This window comes from Lepus europaeus, chromosome 6 (genome assembly GCF_033115175.1).
Source record: "Lepus europaeus isolate LE1 chromosome 6, mLepTim1.pri, whole genome shotgun sequence".
Taxonomy (NCBI): Eukaryota; Metazoa; Chordata; class Mammalia; order Lagomorpha; family Leporidae; genus Lepus; species Lepus europaeus.
In genome coordinates, this window is record NC_084832.1 from 89,562,849 (window position 1) to 89,571,804 (window position 8,956).

Below are 8,956 nucleotides of genomic sequence, written 5' to 3' on the forward strand. Positions count from 1 at the left end.
ATCCTATAGAATTAGTGCTGCCCTGAATTAGCTATGCCCCCTCTGCCTGCCCTTTAAAGGGTGTGTTGGTCATTAATAAAGCGGACATGTTCAAAGAGCGCCTTGCCACAGCACACGGGCCTCCAGGGATGAGCCTGCATGTGTGTATCAGTATTGCTGCAAATACAGCTTTGTAAAACTTTATTCCTTCTTGATATCAATGGTTAAGAATGTGATATTACTACAGTTTCAGTGATCTGTGATTACTTTAAAACTTACTGTATATGGGTGAAATGGTCTTTTGCTCCATTCAATTATTGTTTATAGCCATTTTCTATATTCTTATTAGAGTCTTTTTGCTTTTTGCTTGTTAAACTTATTAGTCAGTGAAGTATTAATCCTTTCTACTGTAATGTGAATTTACAATATGTTATTGCAAAAATTAAATAAGAAGGGGAGAAGGAAGGAGGCCTGGAAAGGGAGAGAGGGAGGAAGGAGTGAAGGAGGAAGAGAGAGAAGATCATTATGTTCTTAGAACTGTCCCTACAAAACCTACTGAATCTGTTAAAAAGTTTAACATAAAAACAAAACATAAAGATTTTTAAAAAACAAGGCATAATTCTCGCAAGATTATTTATCTAGGGAGTGGGTGGCTGCATTTCATCTTCTGTCACTTGAGAAGATCTCTGGAAAGTTAGTAAAAGAACAGAGAAGGCAATTAAAAGGTAAAGAATGAACCTTTCTAAGAATAAATAAAATTATAAAGCAGGAAAAACAAAAAAAAATCATAAAAAGCTGCTTTCTATTAGAATACATAAAATCTAATTTGCCTAACAAATTGTAGTTCTCAGAAAAGCTACTTATCTCTTTGGGATTCAATTTCTCTTGGAGCTTTGGGTAGGAAATGTGTCTTACAGAAGACCCCAAAGGTGTCTATAAAAGAATAAATAGGAACTTGACTTTATATGTTTGATTTTTTGAGGAAGAATGGATCAGGACTTTTCTACAATTTTTTTTTCTGAGAAGTTATATTAATTCTAGAACTGTATGTTCAGAACTGGGAGTTGGAGGTTCATAGACCATTAAACCTCTATCAGTGAATGGTAAAATGATGAGGGCTGCATTGTGGAGCAATGGGTTGAACTGCCACTTTGGAAGCCCACAAGCCACATTGGAATGCATGGTTAGAGGCAGGGCTACTCCACGCTTCCAGTCCAGCTTCCGGCTAATGCTCCTGGCCCAAGTACTTGGGTTCTTGCCACCTACATGGGTGACCTGGGAGAAGTCTTGGCTTTTGCATTCACCCTGGCCTAACCCTGGCTTTTGGAGACATTTAGGGATGAATCAGAGGATGGAAGTGTTTCTCTCTCTCTCTCTCTCTCTCTCTCTCTCTCTCTCTCTCTCCCTCCCTCCCTCCCTCCAAATAAATAAGTCTTAACTATAAAATATAATGGTGAAACTAAATATTTAATTATTAAAGCCAGAGCTAGTCATTGAAGATTATAGATTTTAAAAATTGCTAAGATGGCCAGCGCCACGGCTCACTTGGCTAATCCTCCGACTGCGGCGCTGGCACCCTGGGTTCTAGTCCCAGTTGGGCCGCCAGATTCTGTCCCGGTTGCTCCTCTTCCAGGCCAGCTCTCTGCTGTGGCCCGGGAGTGCAATGGAGGATGGCCCAAGTGCTTGGGCCCTGCACCCGCATGGGAAACCAGGAGAAGCACCTGGCTCCTGGCTTCAGATCGGCACTGCGCTGCCGGCCATGGCAGCCATTTGGGGGGTGAACCAACGGAAAAGGAAGACCTTTCTCTCTGTCTCTCTCTCTCACTGTTTAACTCTGCCTGTCAAAAAAAGTTTGCTAAGATACAAATGCAGAAAATCACTTATTCCAGTGAAAAGAAAGTGGATTTTAATTACATCAACTTTAATCACCCTCCTTATAGCACATTTAATTTTCAGGTAATTACTCATTCTACAAATATTTATTGAGGATAAATACTAATCTAGGCACCTAGTTCTCAGAGAGGAACAAGTGAAAATTCCAGCTGTCAAATACTTCATTGTTTTCATTTTTCTGGTTTTCTCTCTCTCTCTCTCTCTTTTTTTTTTTTTTTTTTTTTTTTTTTGCTTTGTCTTGTTTTTTTGGAATAGGATTATGTCAAGACTGGGCAATGGATCTGATCTCCTCCTTGAATTCCTTCTAATCTTATAATTTTATTAAACATCTTATTGCCAACTCAAGAGATCAGCATCATAACTCATACGCATTGGTAAGAGCTTAAATAAATATATAGTTATTGTTGGGCTTTGTGAAAGGATATGAGATTACATACCAAGGGAGCCAAAGCCAACATAAAGGAACATTTATGTGTCTGTTTTCCTATGGCATGGGGTTTTATTCCAAAGAACTCCTGAGCTGAAGCTATTTATGTAAGCATTTCTCCAATATCACAGCATCAACTGTTAATGCATTCCGGTAAAAATCCATGTGATTTTTTTCACTATTCCATGCATACATTTCTTTATTTGTTTCAAGATAAATGTGGTGTATTTAGATAATTGAACATTTACTCAGACAGCTGAGGGTTAGTCCTCTCTCTCTCTCTCTCTCTCCCCTCCCTCCCTCCCTGCATATCTATTAACAGAAATATAGATAGATATCACCTACCAAGACAGGGCAGTGAGGGCTCATATGCTCATGAACTCAGGAAATAATTTTTATTATAGAAACACAAATTGAGTTCAACTGTGAATACTCACTCCACTGGGTGAAGTAGAAGTTCTATATGGAGAAGAGGGTATTGCTGAATCAAATATTTCCATGAGACGTGGCAATTGAATTTTGTTGTGCTTCTTTATGAAGCTATCATTCTTATTTTTGATAAAACTGTGAGTGGAGCTGAGCTTGGGAAGCTTAACTCATTATCTGGCACCATCATGTTGGATTCATCAGAATTATTTTGTTTAATTGATTACAAAAGCAACTTCAGAGACTGTTAGGTAAAAAATCATCAAACATATTAAATCAGGAAATAATTGCAGACTTAAAAGGCCAAATTCATGCACTTGGGGATTTTCTCTCTCTTTCTCTCTCTCTCTCTCTCTCTCTCTCTCTCTCACACACACACACACACACACACACTTTTGAGAATTATTCAATGATTGGTCATTGCTATCAAATATCAGAAAACAGCTGCATTTAGTAAGGTAACAACTGGACTAACTCTGTAACCTTAGCTTTTCATTTGCTGTTGGGGGAAAGCCTTGCTCTTAAGGTGGTACAAAACATGACCAGCACCATGGTTAGTAATTTAGTGAAGCAGCAACATCAAATAAACACTTAGTAACTGCAATCTCCCTCTAACTTTGTAGTCATAGATATCATAATTTCTATGACAAATATTACTTATCTCCACTGCACAAGAGACTGATCAAATTATGAGAACTCATAATTGTTTAAGAAGCTGAATAACTTATCTTTGAAAATTCATCTAGAAAGCTCAATAATTTTAAGCTTACAACAAGACAATTCTGGAAAATCTGTTATTGATAGGGTAAAAAGCTGATGTGTTTTAAATTATATTTATAATCTAGGGGTTGATTTTGTTGACTACATCCAGGGCTGTGCCCATCTCTCTTCCTTTCTCATCTCAGCTTTTGTTCCCTGTACACTAGGAAGCTTTAAGACCCTTGGACTTCTCATAGCTAGAAAATACAGTACCTATCCCAATGGTTTGAACAAAATTTTGAGCAAGCTTTCTGTACAATATATGAAGCCCTAGGCTGAGCGAGATTGCTATGAAATAGCTGGAGGGAAAAATCTCTGCTAGTATTTCTGTCAGTGTCAATCACTGTATTACTTAAGAGTCTATGGCAAGTGACAGAAAACTATCTTAAACAATATAAGCAAATAACAGAATTGATCAGATAAGCAATTTAAGAAGATTTAACAACTCCAGTTATTTAGTTTTTAGGAAAGAAATATCCTCCATATACTGATTCACTCCCCAAATACCCAAACGACTACAATAGCCAGGGCAGGCCCAAGGCAAAGTCAAGAACCAAGAATTCAATCCAGTTCTCCCACAAGTGTGGCAGATGTTCAACCACTTGAGTGAGGCTCAGTGGGAAGCTGGAATTGGGGGCAGAGCCGGAATTCAAACCCCAGTACTCCAATAGGAAATACAAATGTCTTAACTAGCAACTTAACCACTAGGCCGCATGTTTGCTCCTGCTGTGCTGCTGTTTTTTAAGACTGTTATTTATTTATTTGAGAGGTAGAGTTACAGAGAGAGAGAGCGAAAGACAGAAAGAAAGGCCTTTCATCTGTTGATTCACTCCCCAAATGGCCATAATGGCGAGGGCTGGGCTGATTCGAAGCCAGCAGCTTCCTCTGGGTCTTTCACGTGGGTATAGGAGCCCAACCATTTGGGCCAGCTTCACTGCTTTCCCAGGCCATAGCAGAGAGCTGGCTTGGAAGAGGAGCAGCCGGGACATGAACCAGTGCCTACATGGGATGCTGGCTCCACAGGGAGAGATTCAGCCTACTACACCACAGAGCAGGCCCCTTCTGCTATAAATTTTTCACATGTAATTATAGTCTACCTGAAATTCATTTTTGTATAATGTGCAATATTTACTATTCTAATTTTGTATGTGCTATAGTAGAAGTGAACATCATTTTATTCTATATAGATATTAAATCCACCTAATCATGTCTATCACAACTATCATTCTTTCTCTATTGTATAGCATACCATAAACCAATTGATCATGTTTAGATTGGTGCATGTCTAAACTTTGTAATATTCTATTAGTCTATGATCTGTTCTTGCATCAGTATTCACATGGCTTCAAGAGGTTTCAAAGCAAGTCTTTGTATTTGATGGTGTCAGTCTTCAAATTCTGTTTTACTTCTTCAAGATTAGATGTCGCTACTTGCAGTCATTCTACAATACCTCATAAACTTTTGAAACCTCTTATTATTTTCCACAAAAAAAAATATGAAAAAGCTGGCTGGCATTGACATTGGATTTCTACTAGTACTCCAATAATTTTGGTTTTATAGGTAAATTTCAGGAAAAATTGAAAACTCTACAATATTGAAAATATTAATTACAGATATGATATAAAAATGCATTTATTAAATGTATTCATAGAAATTTGGATTTTATATTTTTACAAGTTGTACTTGAAAGCTTTAAATTCTACTTGTTTTCTACTGGTATAAAAAGATGCAATTCATTTTTATATTTACCTTGTATATAGAGACCTTACTAAATTTAATTCTTATAGTCTGTAGATTATTTTGAATTTTCAATAAACATAATTTAAATAAAAGATTAAATTTATTTGATGATATTGGGTTCAAAAAATCTATCTTTGTGTACATTCTGTATTATAAAGATTACACTTCTGAGTTTATTATCAGCATTACATGATATGAGCATACCAATTTTTTGTTTGTTTTTGCTTTTGTTTTTTTTTAAACTTTTATTTAATGAATATAAATTTCCAAAGTATAGCTTATGAATTACAATGGCTTCCCCCCCATAACTTCCCTCCCAACTGCAACCCTCCCCCCTCCCGCTCCCTCTCCCCTTCCATTCACATCAAGATTCATTTTCAATTCTCTTTATATACAGAAGATCAGTTTAGTATATATTAAGTAAAGATTTCAACAGTTTGCCCTCACATAGCAACACAAAGTGAAAAAATACTGTTGGAGTACTAGTTATAACATTAAATAACACTGTACAGCACATTAAGGACAGAGATCCTACATGATATTTTTTAAAAATTAATTTTTTATGCCATTTCCAATTTAACACCAGGTTTTTTTTTTTCAATTTCAATTATCTTTATATACGGAAGATTGATTCTGAATATACTAAGTAAAGATTTCATCAGTTTGCACCCACACAGAAACACAAAGTGTAAAAATATTGTTTTAGTACTAGTTATAGCATCACTTCACATTAGACAACACATTAAGGACAGATCCCACATGGGATGTAAGTACACAGTGACTCCTGTTGTTGACTTAACAATTTGACACTCTTGTTTATGGCGTCAGAAATCTCCCTAGGCTCTAGTCATGAGTTGCCAAGGCTATGGAAGCCTTTAGGGTTCACCGACTTTGATCTTATTCCGATAGGGTCATAGTCAAAGTGGAAGTTCTCTCCTCCCTTCAGAGAAAGGTACCTCCTTCTTTGATGACCCCGTTCTTTCCACTGGGATCTCACTCGCAGAGATCTTTCATTTAGGTCTTCGTCTTTTTTTTTTTTTCTTTTCCAGGGTGTCTTGGCTTTCCATGCCTACAATACTCTCATGGGCTCTTGAGCCAGATCCAAATGCCTTAAGGGCTGATTCTGAGGCCAGAGTGCTATTTAGGACATCTGCCATTCTATGAGTCTGCTGTGTATCCTGCTTCCCATGTTGGATCCTTCTCTCCCTTTTTGATTCTATCAGTTAGTATTAGCAGACACTAGTCTTGTTTGTGTGATCCCTTTGACTCTTAGACCTATCAGAGTCATCAACTGTGAACTGAAATTGATCACTTGGACTAGTGAGATGGCATTGGTACATGCCACCTTGGTGGGATTGTATTGGAATCCCCTGGCACATTTCTAACTCCACCATTTGGGGCAAGTCCGATTGAGCATGTCCCAAATTGTACATCTCCTCCCTCTCTTTTTCCCACTCTTATATTTAACAGGGATCATTTTTCAGTTAAAATTTAAACACCTAAGAATAATTGTGTGTTAATTACAGAGTTCAACCACTAGTACTAGAACAACAACAACAACAATAACAAAATACTAAAAAGGATAAAGTATTACATTGTACATCAAGAGTCAGGAAAAGAGCTGATCAGGTCATTGTTTCTTATAGTGTCCATTTCACTTCAACAGTTTTCCCCTTTGGTGCTCAGTTAGTGATGAGTACACCAATTTTTAAAAATTAGCAATATTTAGTACATTTTACCTATCCTCCTGTTTTCCTTAATCATACAAGGAGTTTTCACAATGTTCATGCAAATGTGTGTTATGTAAAAGCTATGCATGAATTTCAAAAATTTTGAGCCAAAACAATGTCATCTTTTAATCATTTTCCATGAGCCTTTTGAAATACCATTTTATATAGAATCTACATACTTAAAGACCTAATTTTATCAAAGCAAAACAAAGTTGTTGCTATTGGTTCTATTCAAACTGTCAATCCTTATTTTTAATAAGAGAATTTGCACCGTTTACATTTAATGTGATACTAATATATTTAAGTTTACATCTCTCATTTTACTATTTGATTCATATTTTCCCACGCATTTTATATTTTATTCTTTCTTCTTAGATTGTTTTGGAATATCTGGTAGTTAAACATTAATTAATTAATTATAGTTAACAAGTAAAAATTGTATATATTTGTCCTGTACAAAATGCTGCTTTCAAATATGTATGCTTTGTGTAATAGCTAAATTGAACTAGCTAATGTGTATGTTATCTCAAATACCTATTATTTTTTATGGTGACAACACTTAAAATCTACTCTCTTAATTTTCAAAAATATAGTGATTATAATTAAAATAGCCATCAATTATATTTTTAAATACTTTACATTTTATTAAATTTATTCCTCTAACATAATGGATATTTTGTACTCTTTGACAAACAGCTTCCCAATCCTTGCTCCCAGCAGCCCCTGGTAACCACCATCCTACTGTTTGCTTCTGTATGTTCAGTTTTTAAGATTCTGTATGTATGTGAGGTCACACAATATTTGTCTTTCTCTGCTTGGTTGGTTTCTCTTAACATAATGTCTTCCAGATTTGTCCATGTTGCTTCCAATAACATATTTTCCTTCTTTTTAAAGCCTGGACATTATTTCCTTGTATATATAGGAAAGTGCTTTAAAATTTTTATGAAAAATGCAATTGAAACATAAAATTCTTTGGTGCAAGAATGTCTGAAATCTGTGCAAAGCTTTTATCATAACTTTCACTTTCCCGGAACTTTTGAAGTTCTCTCATACATAATTGATTATTTTTAACTTGTTTAATTATCCATTGTTAATATTGGCTTTTAACATTTTTCTAATATAGACCTGCATTACTTTTACTACCTTTCATTAATAATCACAGAGATTAAACAGTATTTACATTTAATCTTTGTGGTTGTCACTGAAATTTTAATGAAGCATTGAATATTACACTAAAAATTCAGAAACATTATCCCCAGAAATGTTACAATATATCCTCTGGTGTTGCAATTCAAACAGAAGGTATCATCTTAATCTACTGTAAAACTAGACTGATTAGAAGCTGGATTGTACCGAAGTTCCTGTCTCTCTGTAGTTCATATATTTCTAAGACATTGCCTTCCAGTTAACCCACTTGAAAGCCTGGAGCATTGAACAAAACCCTCTCTTCTTTGTGATATTTGAAAAATATTATTTGCCTCCAAATATTTCCAGAAAAATCCTATTATAATTATCTTCTCCTTTCAAGAATTTAGCAAATGCTGCCTCATTGTATCTCTCTACCTACAACCTGGCTTCTCACTTTGTGGACAAATTGGAAATTGCCCAGAGAAAAGTAGCTCTTAGAATGACTTTCTTGATCCCTGAGTTTCCCTTGGCAGCTGCATGTTCAAACTAATGGCTTAATCCAATTCTATTTGTTCTCAAGTTGATGCACTGTCTTCTGACTCTTTAATAAATGGAAGCAGAAGTGCCAAGGAATATTTTTAAATGTTTACTCTTTCCATCCATTACTGTTACTAGTAGGTTAATTTTAGTTTTAGTTCAAAAAAAACTAAATTAAAACTCTTCATTGCTTTCATTAAGCAAGAATAAGAAGTAATTGACTAACAGAAGCAGAAAATTCTCATCTCGTACCAATGTCTTTGTATTTGAGGCCAGACATTAATTTTTAGTAGAGCCTGCAATATATTTCAAATACAATCATTTCCTCATTACTTCA